Source organism: Cryptomeria japonica, chromosome 7 (genome assembly GCF_030272615.1).
Source record: "Cryptomeria japonica chromosome 7, Sugi_1.0, whole genome shotgun sequence".
Lineage (NCBI taxonomy): Eukaryota > Viridiplantae > Streptophyta > Pinopsida > Cupressales > Cupressaceae > Cryptomeria > Cryptomeria japonica.
In genome coordinates, this window is record NC_081411.1 from 318,347,529 (window position 1) to 318,363,004 (window position 15,476).

General features: G+C 34.1%; 1 long non-coding RNA gene across 1 annotated transcript; it reads left to right on the forward strand.

The window, feature by feature from the left end:
- Positions 1-10,695: 10,695 nt before the first annotated feature.
- LOC131051603 (uncharacterized) lies at positions 10,696-12,169 on the forward strand. The gene is made up of 3 exons (XR_009107137.2): positions 10,696-11,005; positions 11,170-11,890; positions 11,979-12,169. It is a non-coding gene; the product is annotated as an uncharacterized LOC131051603 (long non-coding RNA).
- Positions 12,170-15,476: the final 3,307 nt, after the last annotated feature.

Below are 15,476 nucleotides of genomic sequence, written 5' to 3' on the forward strand. Positions count from 1 at the left end.
CCAAGATCAAACCACCTAAGCCCTAATTAGGATTTACAAAAAAAAACATCAAATACTATGCAATAAAAATGGAATATCCTCCTCATCATAAACCACGAGGAGAAAAAGCCAATTTGAAAATTAGATAACACCTAATCATTTAGAAAACTATCTTCTACAATATGGTTTCCCTTATCTCTTTCCCCTGTTCCATATGTAATGAATTCGATCATGATCAATTCGAGCTCTTTTGTGGTGAAACTTGGAAGGGCCTCAAGATGCAATTTTATTACATCCAACTCATTGATACATGCTTCAAAATTAATCTCCCATTTCACCCACCTCCTCTAAAGATGATTCATGGAGATCGTGGATGAAACGATTTCATTCAACTAGATTTCTTGGATAGACTCCAACCCCTTAAAATATATGACTTTCACTTTATCTTTCAATTCTTCTAAATTCAAACCTTCATGTTCACTCATTTCTTGGCCCAATAGTTCCTCTAAAGATGCAAGGATCTTTGATTGTATCCCTTTGATGGATCCTTCTACCCTTTCACGTTCTCCTTCCACTCTATCAAGTGTTGCCTTCGTCATCATTAAAGAACTATACCAACGATGAAAATCATAGATATTTACTTCCTCAATTACACCTTTTTGCATCAATGTCTACATAAGGATCTGCTTCAAAACCCTAAGACAAGGAATTGTCATGACTTGTGCCGTGAGAAAGTCTTCCAACTAGTTTTCAACACTTTGGATTCTTCCTTTGAACAATACTATCTCATCACATATTTGCACAAATCCATGTAGAAACTCTTCTAGTTGCCTTGAGATGTATTCTATCCACTTCCTTATTTCTTGATTCATATTTCTCATGGCCTCAAGGCTTTCAAATGACTCCCCTGGACTAGAAATAGGTGGGACAAAAGTTTCATCTTCTTGTCTCACTAGTTTCATTAACCGTTGTATGAACTCCTTCAATCTCATATTTTTTGCTTTCAAATTATATATTTTTTCTTCCATTCTATTGAGTCTTTCTTAGATTGTCATGATGATGTCATTCAACACATGGAATTCTTTCCCCTTCATTGTTGGTCCAAGATCAAGTTTCGTAACCTCATAATTCATTGGAGTGATTTCCTCTCGTGGTTTATCAACCATGGGGACTGCCACTTGTAGAGTCTGTGATCCTAAGTTGTCTCTTGAGATGTGAGAGAACTTCTTTTCCTTCTTCTATTATTTAGCTTTATCAATTCTTGCAAAGAAATCATCTATTTCCTTGATGGGTTGAACTTCCTAAACTACCTTCTTACTCATTCTTTCCTTCAACCAACTAGGTATTGCACACAACTCCATTCCATCTTCTAGCTAGCTATCCTCACTGGTTCCTCTCAAATCCAAAATAATGACTTCATCTTGTTCTTCATTCGTACTTAGGCTAGGATTTCCCAAATCTTCTATTTTAACTATTTCTTCTACTTTAGGATGATTCTCAATTAGTTATGTTTGATCTTGAGAGGGTGTTTGTTCCTTTATTCTAGGTTCTACTTCTAAGTTGTTCTCTTTTACAAAATTTTCATTCATTTCCAACTCCCTAATCAATGAAGTACTTGTAACTGATTGGGTAATACTTGTCCTTGATTTCTTACATCGAAACTTTGCACTAGCAACTTCCCTTCCCACATTTCTCCCATCTTTTGGACTCTCAACTGTACTATTTTTCTGGAAACTTGAACCTCTCCCTCGCTATTTCTTTCTTCATTTCTTTTCATTTCTTCATCTTCTTTGAAGGAAGGATCTTCTTCATCTATCTTGTGATATATAAGTGATACCCCTTGATTTCTTAACCTATTGATTTGTTAATCAATTCACTACCTTGAATTGTCTAGCACATCCTTCATCAATGCGTTTATATTCATAATCTTAGGTTGTGATTGGTTTGGTGCTAAGATAGGTTTATCCTTTTCTTGCTCATATTGGGGGAATACATGTTATCCATTATCCTTTACTTGATTGAGAACTATAAAAATATTGCATCTTTTGATGAAGTCAACTGATACCTTGGACCACATGTTTCTCCTAACTGTGAATTCATCCATGAGTTTTACCCAATAATCCTCTATGTCAATTCTATGTGTGTATCTCTTCCCCTCAATGGTATGCATCTCATGATGAGGATCAAAGCACTATCTCTGTTTGTATATGCTAAGTGGGTAGAATCGTAATTCTATATTAGCTATCTTGGCGACTTGAGCTGAATAACATGTCTCCACCATCTTTCCAATTGAAATAGGAAATGATACGGGCCCTATTCTCCTCTTTTTGAATGAAATCAAATTTGGATAGTTGCCTTACCACCTCAAGTAGCACCATCATATCGATTGGGTATCGTGGAAGCCTATAAAAATGGTATGAACACCCTTGGATTCTAATGTATGTGAAAGTGGGAAATTTGACGAACTATGAAACAAACTTGTCACTAATGCCATGGCTCCTTTTGACAATCTCTTGTGCATTCCTCTTTGTAAAAGATGGGTGATATACATTGAAAATGCATCCTTGACTCTTTTGTATTACTCCTCTTTCAGTTGCAATTAGGCATAGCAATCATATACCTTGAGTTGACCTCTGTTAATTCGCACTTCACTCTTGTATATTAATCCCCTATACCTTATGTGCTTGGTCAATGCGTATACCACATAAGAACTCATGTAGATTGTTCTTTCCCTTTCTAAGTCTCTCAATTGTATGTCTAGGTTGTCTCTAATCAGCTTGGCCCAATTTATCATCTTCAAACCTAGAGAAATCTCTTCTACATAGCATAACACCCATGTTTCAAACGTTGCTCCTTGTGGACTCCCCATGATTCTGTTTAGCATGAGTACCATATCACTATACTCCTCCTTGAAATCGGTGCATGCAAGATTCTTTGGTAGCTTGGATTGTGGTCTCTTTGGTCCACTCATCCAATCTGAAGTAATTAGGCCCATACACCTTCTATATGCTTTCTAAAAAAATGTTGATGGTTCTTTCTTAGTCATGTTCACCATCTCATCATAACAAGGAATACCAAATGTCTCTCTAATTGATTCTTCCGAACGGAATACAAGAATTACTTCGTTAGGTGCTGTAGTCACATAAATCTGTCCACTTAATTAAATGAATACTTAGTATTTATTTGATTATTTAACCATCAATTAATAATTAATTAAATTAATATTTAATTAATTCATCTTAACCCTCTTCTCCTATTAATTAAATAAATTATTCAATTTATTTGATTTAATTCACTTAACCAAATTCAGACCATTAATTAAATAAATAAATCATATTTATTTAATTAAATATTCTCTCACATTTAAATAAATTAATATTTATTTAAAACCCCCAAAATCTCATCTCTCACATTTAAATAAATTAACATTTATTTAAATCACCTTTATCCTCTACCCACTTGTATTTTCCTACAAATGCAAGTTGCACAATTATTTTAAATAAATAATTTATTTAAATCACCTTTATCCTCCACCCACTTGTATTTTCTTACAAAATCAAGTTGCACAACTATTTTAAATAAATTATTTATTTAAAATCCTATTTATCCTCACCCACTTGAAACCTTTAATGGTTTCCCTTAAAGTATTCAAACTTGATGGCTTTAAAGTCTTCAAACTTGATGGCTTCCTTCTATAGTCTTCTTAAGCCTTTAATGGTTTCCCTTAAAGTCTTCAAACTTGATGGCTTTAAAGTCTTCAAACTTAATGGCTTAAGAAGACTTTAATGGTTTTCCTTAAAAGTCTTCAAGCCTTTAATGGTTTCCCTCAAAGTCTTCAAGCATTTTAATGCTTTATCTTCATTTTTCTCATTTAAATAAATTAATATTTATTTGAATATTTATCCAAATGCAAATTACACCATTTAATTGAAATAAATGATTTTATTTTAATTGAAAATACCAAAATTTCTCCCACTTGCATTTTCCTACAAAATCCACTTGCATGCCTAAACCCCTTCTAGATTCTTCTAATCACTTCTAATTAGCCTAAACCATCTTCTAAACTTTGTCACATTCCTAAACAAAATGGAGTCACTTCTCAAAGCCTAAAAAGTCTTTGATAACCATTAAAGGCTTTCAACCTTCAACCACTAAATGGCTCAAAGTCTTTGATAACCATTGAAGGCTTCCAACCTTCAACCACTTAATCCCCAAAGTCTCCAATAACCATTAATGGTTAATTCAACCCTCCCACATGGTTAAAACATTTGTTTTGACTCAACCTCTACCCAACCCAAAGGTCTCATCAGGCCATTAATGCTTTGACCATGATTATCTTTTAAACATTTGCACAAAGGTTTATCCTTGGATTAACTCTTAATCCAGTGGGTAATCTTAATTTGGACTTGACCCTTACCCTTTAGGGTAACCATCATGTCCCCTCAAGCATTTAATGCTCCTTATCTCTCCTCTCAAGCCTCCTCATGGTGACACTTGTCAACATGGGATTGGGTTGAAAGTCTCACATGGATTGAATATCTTTCAATCCTAACCCTTGTTAAGATTACTCAATCTTAACCCTTCATTTCCCCATTTCTTCTATAAATAGAACCCTTCTCCTCAAGCAAAAGGGAAGCATTTTAGAGTATTGTTGTTATACTGGCATTAGTATAGAGTTTTTTCATAGCATCACTATCTACTCTTGCATAGTATTTGCTTATCATATTCAACCATCTTGAATCTCCATATGGCATCCATGGGTAGTGCTAAAAGCTGAGTGCTACACTCATTTGGGACTTGGAGAGGAGAGGAACAAGGGAGGAGCAACTATGAGCATCTTGATTAGCTATTTCATTCTATGTTTATATGCTTTCTATTTCATGCTTAATATCTCTCTTGATATGCCTGTTTAGGATAATCTTTTGTTGCTAACACTAACGTTTGTTTCTTGTGCTCTTGTGTGTGTTGCCATCAAACAGATTTTCTAATCCTTTTTGCAGAGCATCAGGTGCCACTATTTTTCTTGCTTGGGGATCATAATGCCTTATGCATTTAACCATCAACTCATTGCATTGAACTGCTGGTGGGAAATTGGCGGCTTGGTAAATTCTATTCTTGGCAATGCTGTTTGACAAGGTGGATGACATTTGATATCAGGTTTCGAACATCCTCCTTTTGAGCTTGACTAGATCCAATTGTTCCAAGTTGGTATCTCCAAATTTCCTCCATCTTGATGAAATTTGAGACTTTGAGAAGAAACCTCTAAGCACAATCTTTATTTGATCTTTCCTTGAACTTCCTCTATTCTTTGCTCCCAACATTCTCCTATATGAAACTTGAAGTAAAATATTGATTTAAAAAAAATGACTAAAAATCTCTAAGTTACTAATTCTATAATTATGTAAGTTCTAATTTTTACTTAAGAATCTCAAATTTAAGTATTAAAAATCAGAGTAAACATTTTAAATGATAATTCTAGGACTAGATCATATTAAAAATCAGAGTAAACATTTTAAATGATAATTATAGGACTAGAATTATGATCTTGCAACATTCAAATATAAATTCTTCATAAATCCAACCTTTATACTTGACAAAGTGGTAGACAATTCTAAGTTTGAAAATCAATTGTCTTTCCTTGTCAAAAAAATATTAGGCTTTGATCAATAACCAACCTTCTTTAATTTCCTCTTTCTAGCAATATTCCTTCCACTTTAACCTATCAATTTACTCTTCAAAATAATTTGAGCATTAAATTTCAAATTTCCAAAGTCTATTGACTAAGTCAATTCAAGAATACTCTCCTAGAGTGAACTTGTATGCTCTTCCCTTGATGTGAATTTAGGAAGAGCACATTAATTTTCTCCACGTTAAGAGAAAAAAAAAAGTTTTCTTCTTCTTGAGGTAAAGTCGGCTAGATGAAGAACATGGAAGGGTGTGACTATTGGGGGTAGTACATATAAATTTAAGAGAGAAGCCTTTCATTTAAAATCAAATTAGAACTTCCTAAATTCACATCAAGGGAAGAGCATACAAGTTCACTCTAGGAGAGTATTCCCGAATTCACACCCTGGAAGAGCACATTAATTTGCTGCAAGTTAATCTTCCTTGGTGTGAATTCATGAATACTCTCCTCGAGTGAACTTGTATGCTCTTCCCTTGATGCGAATTTAGGAAGTTTGAATTTGATTTGAAATGAAGGGCTTCTCTCTTAACTTTATATGCACTACCCCCAATAGTCACACCCTTCCACGCTCTTCATCTAGCATACTTTATCTCTCAAGAAGATTTTTTTTTGTTATTTGCTTGCAATAATTCACATCTCATCCTCTTTGACAAGTCAACTTTGTTTAAAATCGTTTATTTTGTTTGCCCCCAAAAAATCACCTTCCCTTCCATGCTTGCTAATTTAGCACCCTTCTCCCTATGATTTAGCATTTGATTCATTATTCAAGGGGTGCACTCAATCAAGCCTTCCATATTTCATTGCCCTTGCATTTTGTTTCCACTTCCCTATTTTTTGAGGAAGGTCGATTTGAGTTCCTTAGTTTTAGAGTGAATTCGCTTCCACATTTGTGGAGGTTGATTTGAACTTAGGCTTGAAATCTTCTATGTTTGTAGAGGTAAATTTGCACCCCCTTCCATGTTTGTGAAGGTTGATTCACACCCTTTTCCATGTTTGTGAAGGTTGATTCGCACCCCCTTCCATGTTTGTGGAGGTTGATTGGTACCCCCTCCACTTATCACTTAGCTTTTTATGAGAGTAAATCCAAATTTTCCTTGACTTTAAGGAAGTCCCTTGATTAGGGAGGTCTAATCTCCTTTAATTTTTGAGGAATATTTTTCAATAATTTCACACAAAATTAACTTCTCAAAATCGCTCCTCAAAGATGCTACGACTAGGAGTGCACAAAATGACGAAGGCTCAAATTTTACTCAAAAAATTCATTCAAGGCATGCTTAATTTTCCTTGTTTTACAAGGTAATTTGTCCAATAATATTGCCTTAGAATTTCACTCTCTTCTAAAGATGAAAATTAAAAAGAACAAGAGAGATTTTATTTCCTTAATTTGAAAAGAAGATTTTATTTCGTTCAAAATTGACCCTTCAAATTTTTCTCAAGAGTGGAGAATCAATCTCTATAAAGAAATTCCCAAATTTATTTTCTCACTTATCATTATTTTCCAAGGGTAAAAAAAATCAAACCCTAGAAGGAAATTCACAAATTCATTCACCTTGATTCCTTCTTGACAACCTTGTGACATGACAAAATTTTGACAACTCTAGCAAAAAAACTGATAATATTGACAATATATCTATAGGATTGACAACATTTGACAAAATTATCAATATTACGCGTTGGCGTGTACCTTGCAATCTTGGTGATTCTTCATCTAAGCTACCTTGAAATGAAAATTTCTAAAAGTGAATTGCTTTGTAGATCATAATTGACTCCCGAACTAACAAAACCTTGAAACAATTAGATGCCCCAACAAGAAAAAAGGGGGTCCCCATTTGCAATGGGGTGATGTATGAAAAAGGTCGCAAAAAGTATCATTTGTTGTTTCAAGATTTCCTTTAAGGTTTTCAACCTTTGCTCTACCAAGGATAATCTCTCTTTCATCCAACATTATTGTAGTGAAGGTGAAAACACCAACACATGGTTTGACTTAAGCAAGCCCCTATGCAACACAACATTTTCCCCTCTTGTATGTGTGCAAGTTATAGATCCAACAACCAAAAGTTGTAGAGTTGGGTAGAGAAGATTGAGACATATAGTTACATCTTTTGAACAAGCGAAAATCCTTGGAGTAATTTGCCCATCTTCATATTTTAACACTTTCTACCCCAAAATTCTATCACAAGTTCTTCTTCGTCTCCTACTTCTATGTTTTCTCCTAGTTCTATTTCCATCTGTTTATGTCGAATCTTCTCAATTTTCTATCATTCTACCTAGAGTTTGCATTATCACATCATAATCATGTCTAGCCATATCAAATAAAAAAGAGTAAATAATCTTACACAATATCCAAGTCTCCTTTAGGACTGAGGTTGGATCTTATTATTTATTTTCTCCAATGAATGATAGTGATTTGGGTCTTAGTTTATGTCTCTAGTATAGAACCCCATTTCCCTACAATAGGCACATGCACATGGGCACGCACACGCACATGCACATGCACAGGCATACACACAGAGAGAGAGAGAGAGAGAGAGAGAGAGAGCGAGAGAGAGAGAGAGAGAGAGAGAGAGAGAGAGAGAGAGAGAGAGAGAGAGAGAGAGAGAGAGAGAGAGAGAGAGAGAGAGAGAGAGAGAGAGAGAAACAGACACATGCACACACACACATGCACATGCACGCACGCACGCACACATACACACACATGCACATGCACAGGCACAGGCACATGCACACACACACGCACACACACACGCACACACACACGCACAAACGTATGCACACACACATGCACAAACATATGCACACACACATGTACATGCACATACATGTACACACATACATATATGCATACACACATGCACTTACACATACACATACACATACACATACACATACACATACACATACACATACACATACACATACACATACACATACACATATACACACACATACATATACACATACACATATACACACATACATACACCTATATATACACATACACCACACATAACAATAATGATACCATGTATGCTCTATTAATTATAATTTTAATAATATTTATTTAATGACTAATCTATTTGATGCTAGTTTAGGGTGTCCATGTTCACAAGATCAATGAAACTTGGATACCAATTCATAAGTAAAGTCCACCCATTACTCAACTATCATGAATAAATACCTTTAAGATACACCTAAAGTGCCTCAAATAATTTGTCTAGTACATTCTTGTTAAACTTTGATTTGTAAGAAAAAATGGAGCAATATGTATTCCTTGTGTGACAACCTCATATGAGAAATTATAGTACAATACAATGCCAAGGAGTATGCATATCATCTAGTGGTTGTTCATGCCAAAAAATCACATTTAAACATAAATAATTAATGTTATTATTAATCCGTAATTAATCTTGATTCTTCCTTCTTATTCAATTCTAACAATGGGTTTCTAAAATATTGTTTTTGCAAAGGTAAAATTTGTACACTCATGTTATTTTATATTTAGTTTTGAATTTATTTTGAGAGTATGTTCATGTTTATTGACATATGATGTAATTTCTTTATAAAGTTGGGTCCCTTGTACTATGTCACTTGTATGTTCATTACACATACTCTATACTAGGTTACTACTTATCCTTATTCATACCTTATACACATCCCTCTAGATTTACCCTATTTACTTATTTGTTAAATTCATATACACATACTTTAATACTTTTGATAATGATACCTTGGTTGGCTCCTTCTATGTCTAAGAGACTTGTTAGTTGTCATGAGGATCCTCTCATAGTTAGAGACTTATCCTTCTTAAATTCAAAATTTTAAATTTCAATTTGACTAACTTCTATTAGGTACAACCTTCTTGCTTAGGGTTGAGTTTTTCAAATTAATATCTCTTTCAAATCCCTTAAATAGATTTAATGCGTAATTGTATAAAAAAGTCATTTTAATTTTTTCTTATCAAGAAACAACCATGACATTATTTATTTATTGAGTATACATATTTCATTTTCTACAATATTTTGTATTTGACATTGTTAATATATTTATTAATTATTATAAACAATTTAGGTCTTTCCTATGAATTAATAGATCAATATGTAACAATATAATTCTTACATTGCAATAAACATTGTTTTCTTTATTAGACATTTTTACTTGGAAATTTATGATTTGATATTGTTATTCACAAAATTTAATATTTTTGATATTAAATAAAATAATTATAACCATTAATAAAAAAACAATTGTAATAATTAACAGCTATACAATAATTTATAAATTATCAATAATCATTATTCTTTATTCTCTTATATTATTTAGAAAATATTTATCCATACCTCCTTTATTGAAAAAGCTTATTGCATAATCTCCTATACTAACTTCCAAATCAAATCAAAGGAACTAAATGCAATATGTTTAATCAAACTTCCAACATACGGGAAGCTCAACTAGTGAAATGCTTGCTTCACATAAAATCATTATGATTCTGTTCTGTCACATAAAATCCTTCCTTACGATTCTGTTCTGTAGAAGATCTCACAGACCATTGTTCAATTGATAATATAACCTTGCCATTCCTCATTTGGAAGAAACTTCTTTCCATTTCTGTTTTCAGCTGGTATGGAGATTTCGTGAAGTAGAAGAATACTATTTTTACACATATATGAGTTGGAAGGCAAGTTAATTCTTTCATTTGCTGTTTACGCTTGTTCCCCTCGTTTTATTTTGCAAAGAAAATATATTTCCCTCGCTGTTCACATGGGAGATTTTGGATTTTAAATCTGAAATAGAGGAAAAATCACGTGGGTCAGATAGTTTGAGTCTAAAAACTGTTCCCAAATAGAAAACGCTCATAATAAAATAAGCTTATCACCATGATTGGTATGCACATTATTGTTTCACCTTGATTTTACAGTAGGCATGGAGTTTAGTAGTTGAATAGCTTGGACGAAACATTGGTAGAGAAGCAGTTGATGAATTAAGATTAGATTCAATCACGCCGTTCTCCATCTCACGGATGTAAGATTTTATTTATGAAATCCCAAAAAACCCAAATATTGCACATCATTCTTTTTAATTAGAACTCTACACACACCCAATTAAAATCAGATAGAACAAATTTCAAGTCTTGTTACAGCCAGGGAGACATTCAGCGACCTTTTGTTTTTCACTAGTGAATAACATAGTTGAATCCCTCGCTTGGGCCAGAAATGTTTCTCATACACATTACATAACAACCTTGCAACATAGCTGTTGAGATTATGGGCATATTTGATCCTGGGTCGCTCTCGTATGAATACACCTATTAATATCAAGCCAGAATGTTGCGAGTGGACTGAGGTATAGTGAGACCCCACATTTGATGTCTGTAAGAACGATTAATTTGATTTTCTGCTTTTTAGTTTTAGATTGATAGGTTTAGGGGTCAAATGCTAATTTTCTCTTTATTTATTATTACGACTCTCGATCTGTGCTAATTCGGTACAAATTCTCCAACTGAGCAGTCCTGGTGGGACTGGAGTTCCACTAAAATGCAGCAACAATAAACTTGCTCCCGTGAATGGGAAAAGCCATACAATCTAATGCCTAGGTTATCTGGTAAGAGGGTTTGCTATTCTCAAATGTGTGTTGGCCCAAACTTGAAAATGTATCGGGCATCCAAACTTGTGCTTTAGGAATTGTGGGTATGGAAGTTCTTTTCAAGTGTTTTGAGTACAGTATTATGCCTAGTGGGTTCTTGAATTATAGACCCTGTTATTATGATTTTTAACCCTTGATGACTATATCGGTGTTCTTTTTTGTTTCATTCTGTATGTAAGTTGACAATAGTCATGTGCTCCATCATTCTATTTTATCCTGAACGTGCATATTGGGTTTGAAATTTGAATTGAATTCTTTAAATGGGCATCTGGTAGCATTTTTCATTTGGACCAGCTGCTGCTGAATTAAAGATATTCACGGAATGCTAACTGATATTTATTGAATCCTTAAATTACCATGTCTTATTACCTTAAAGTTAGAAACATATAAGCTTCTCATGTTATTTACTATGTATGAAAAGAATATCATTCAAACAAGTACCGCAACTGCATGCTAATTTATGTTTTATGTTTATCCAAGAGGTCTTCTTTATAGAGAAGGAGATGGATGGAGCTAATCTATCGCAAATAAACTGAGTTTTTTTTCATGCATTGTGCTGAAATGATGCACTGATTTCTCTCTCAGGTTTGCTTCACCGGGTTTCCCATATTGAAGCTTCTTTATATCTCTGGTAATATATGTTGTTATCTTAACAATAATTTCTCTGGACTAGATGATGCACACTCTATATTTGAAGATTCTGTGGATTCAGAAGAAGAATCTGCAATACATATGGATACTTGTTGCTGACATTCAATATCAAGTGTATCTCTGTAGATTTAAAATTAATTTAATTTTATCATCTTTGATGACAGAAAATTTCTTCAATTTTAATTGAAGAGGTTCAATATGTCTCGTAGTCATCTTTACTCTCACTTAGTATAGTATCATTGATCATTGGAATGACATCAGGAAGAACAAGTGGATTTCATTTTCATTGACCTTAGCTTTGTTTCTATGTCTAGATTTCTTTCTTGGAGCTTTGCTTCTATGTCTAGATTTCTTTCTTGGTCATTCCTTGCAAATCATCCAGTTCAATGAACCGATGAACTGTATGATGGGAATTAGTAGAGTTGAATCTCCAGCTATATTGGTATCAATTTCTATATTTGATATGTTTTTCTATGCCCTTGTGTCATCTTTTAGCTGAAACTGTATGAGTTCATAGGTGGCTGGAGTTGGATTGACTGGTTGTTCATCCGGGGATAGTATTCTTACATTATCTAAAGTTTTTGAATTCAGAGATATTGCTGCAATCTGGGATTTTGCCACTGTTGTGACCACAATTACTGGACTTACCGGTCAAATGTGTCCACTGACTATGGAGTTGTGTGGTGTGCCAATACCTCTTGTTTGTAAGTGTGGGATAAAATTGTGCCCAAATAATTGTTGTTGTCAATTGTCATTTAGCTCTTGGGTGAATATCTTGATTAAATTGGGGTTTTGGGTGGAGCTTGGGAGACTAGTTGAAGTTTTGAACTATCTATCCATGAAGGAGGTGCTCCAAAGCAAAATGATACAGATAAAAATTATCTATTGGATCACTAGTCTATAAGCAACAACATCATAACAAAAATCAGAAATAACAACTAAAATTTATATGATAGAATATTTATAGCGAGAATTTTATGGTAGACAATCAACAGTGAAAGATTTTTTTGACAGGGAACTGACAACAGATTGTTGACAGTATTTAAAAAACAAAACAGCAGAAATTAAAAAGACAAAACAGAGGAATTTGATTCATATCTTATTGATCAAATGAATACATATTTATACAGTGCTGGTGACAAACAAACTTCCCTAAATATTTGCTAAACATACTGACAGCAATCTATTTTACGTTGGACAGCACACTGATGAAGATGGACAGGTAATTGACTCTTGACAGCTAACTGGACCTGAGAGACGGAACTGCAGCTGGTTATGATTTCTAATCCAAACTCTTTGACACATACATCAATTCAGTTTTGACTTATTCTAACATTCCCCCTTAAGGAAAAACTGAATTTAGACAGACTCCCAACATATCTCTACTGAGCACAAACTTTGTTTTGCCCAATGGCATAGTGATTACATCAGCCAATGTATCATTTGTGTTACAATATGGTTTTAGTGTACTGCTTCATTTTTACAAACTTCCTCTATGGCTTATCCCTAACCAATACAATTGTGAAGTGGTTTTGGCTTACCACGAACCAAGTGGTTTTGGACTATTACCATGAGCCATCACACCAAGTGGTTTGTAGCTGATGACAAACTCTGCACACAAGTGTTTTGTAGCTGACCACAAACTCTTCACACAAGTGGTTTCAGCTTTGACTAAGGTTGTGCTTATTGTTGACAGCTTCTTAATCGGCCTTTCTCTTTTCAACAGTCCTAAATTCTTTTCTCTGATCAACAGCTTCATACTGTTGTTCCTCAACTTTCACTGATCCATAATCTCTTGAACAACCTTCAATCTGCCTTCACAGAACATTTTCAAATGGTAGTAAATATTTGTTGGCAGCAAAAGACTAACTTCCTAGGAACTCTGTTTATTCTTTCATCAACTGTGGCTTGCTTTTTTTCTTTGTAAAGGAGTACAAACTCCATTTGGCAAACTACGATTCTTCTTTGGTTGTGATCTCCCACGATCTGTACCTCCTCCTAAGCAACTGAGCTGCAACCTTCTGCAAGCCGCTTATACTCTTATAATCCTGGGCTCTCCCGTGAGGGAGTTAGGCCTAGACCAGTTCTGATAACATATAAAAAAACAAAACAGCAGAAATTAAAAAGATAAAACAGAGGAATTTGATTCATATCTTATTGATTGAACGAATACATATTTATATAGTACTGGTGACAAACAAACTTCCCTAAATATCTGCTAAACAGACTGATAGCAAACTATTTTATGTTGGACCGCACACTGATGAAGATGGACAGGTAAATGACTCTTGAAAGCTAACTGGATCTGAGAGACAGATCTACAACTGGTTATTATTTCTAATCCAAACCCTTTGACACATACATCAATTCCATTTTGACTTATTCTAACAGACAGGAGGCAATGAATCAACAATCTGAGATAGAATATTGAACATCAAATATGTAACTATATATGTGGGTGCCGACTACATGATAAGTGTGTTAGAGGCTACGGTTCAAAGTTAATATCCAAAATGAAAGAAACGACTCCCTAAATTAAGTCCAAAAATGCAAAACAGACCTGATTGTTAGGTTTTGATACCATATGATATCAATATATGTTGGAGTGTGTTTCTAAATGAATTTATACATAGGAGGAGCCTGTGTATATAGGCTTAAAATCTTACAATGATATTTGTTTTTTCTATTTATGTACCTAACCTTTCAAGCAGCTCCAGCTCTCCTCCTAACTTTTAATTCATCTCTAGTTGTCCTTTTGCAGTTGCTCCAGTTCTTAACTTCTTTATTTCTGGCTAGCTATTTAAAATCACATCATTTTTACTTTATTTTTGAGCCCACTTTTATATGGACTAGAGTTAACTTTTAAGTACATGGAGTGTCCTCATCACCAAAGCTTTAGGATCTTTACATGTGCAGATGGTGATACCACAGAGCTGTAACTCCGGGTGTGGTCCTATTCTATGCCATTAACATATTGAGTTTCTTGAAAATTAATAAAGGATATGAACTATAATAAGGTGGGTGGCTGCATTTCTTATAACTTCTATGATGCTTCTTCATCTTCCACATTTGTACAATAATGTATCTTAGCTACTCTTCAAATAAGCACAAAAAGCATGAGTATAAGGATGAATATGTAGAAGAGTAGAATAGCAGAGGTATCGATCCCTTCCAACATACATCCAACCTTTGGGACTTTTGTAAAGAACTTTGCATAATATAACCTTGCAACTATGGTTCTATCAAGGTGTTATATTGCTCTTGTGTTCTCTTTGTCCAAGAACTCTAAGCATTGTTATTTGCACCATACTAATTTGCCAGTTCGGGTATGGGTGTGGGTACAGGAACTGGAACCCGGTATGGCAGTATGACAATTTTTTTTTCCCTTGGGTACGGGTACTGGAATATATATATCATGTTAAAAAACATAAATTATAAGAACAATGATACTTATAATTGCCAAAAAATAGAATATTTAAATACCTCATATTAATAATCTGCAAAAATGAAAATACTCAAA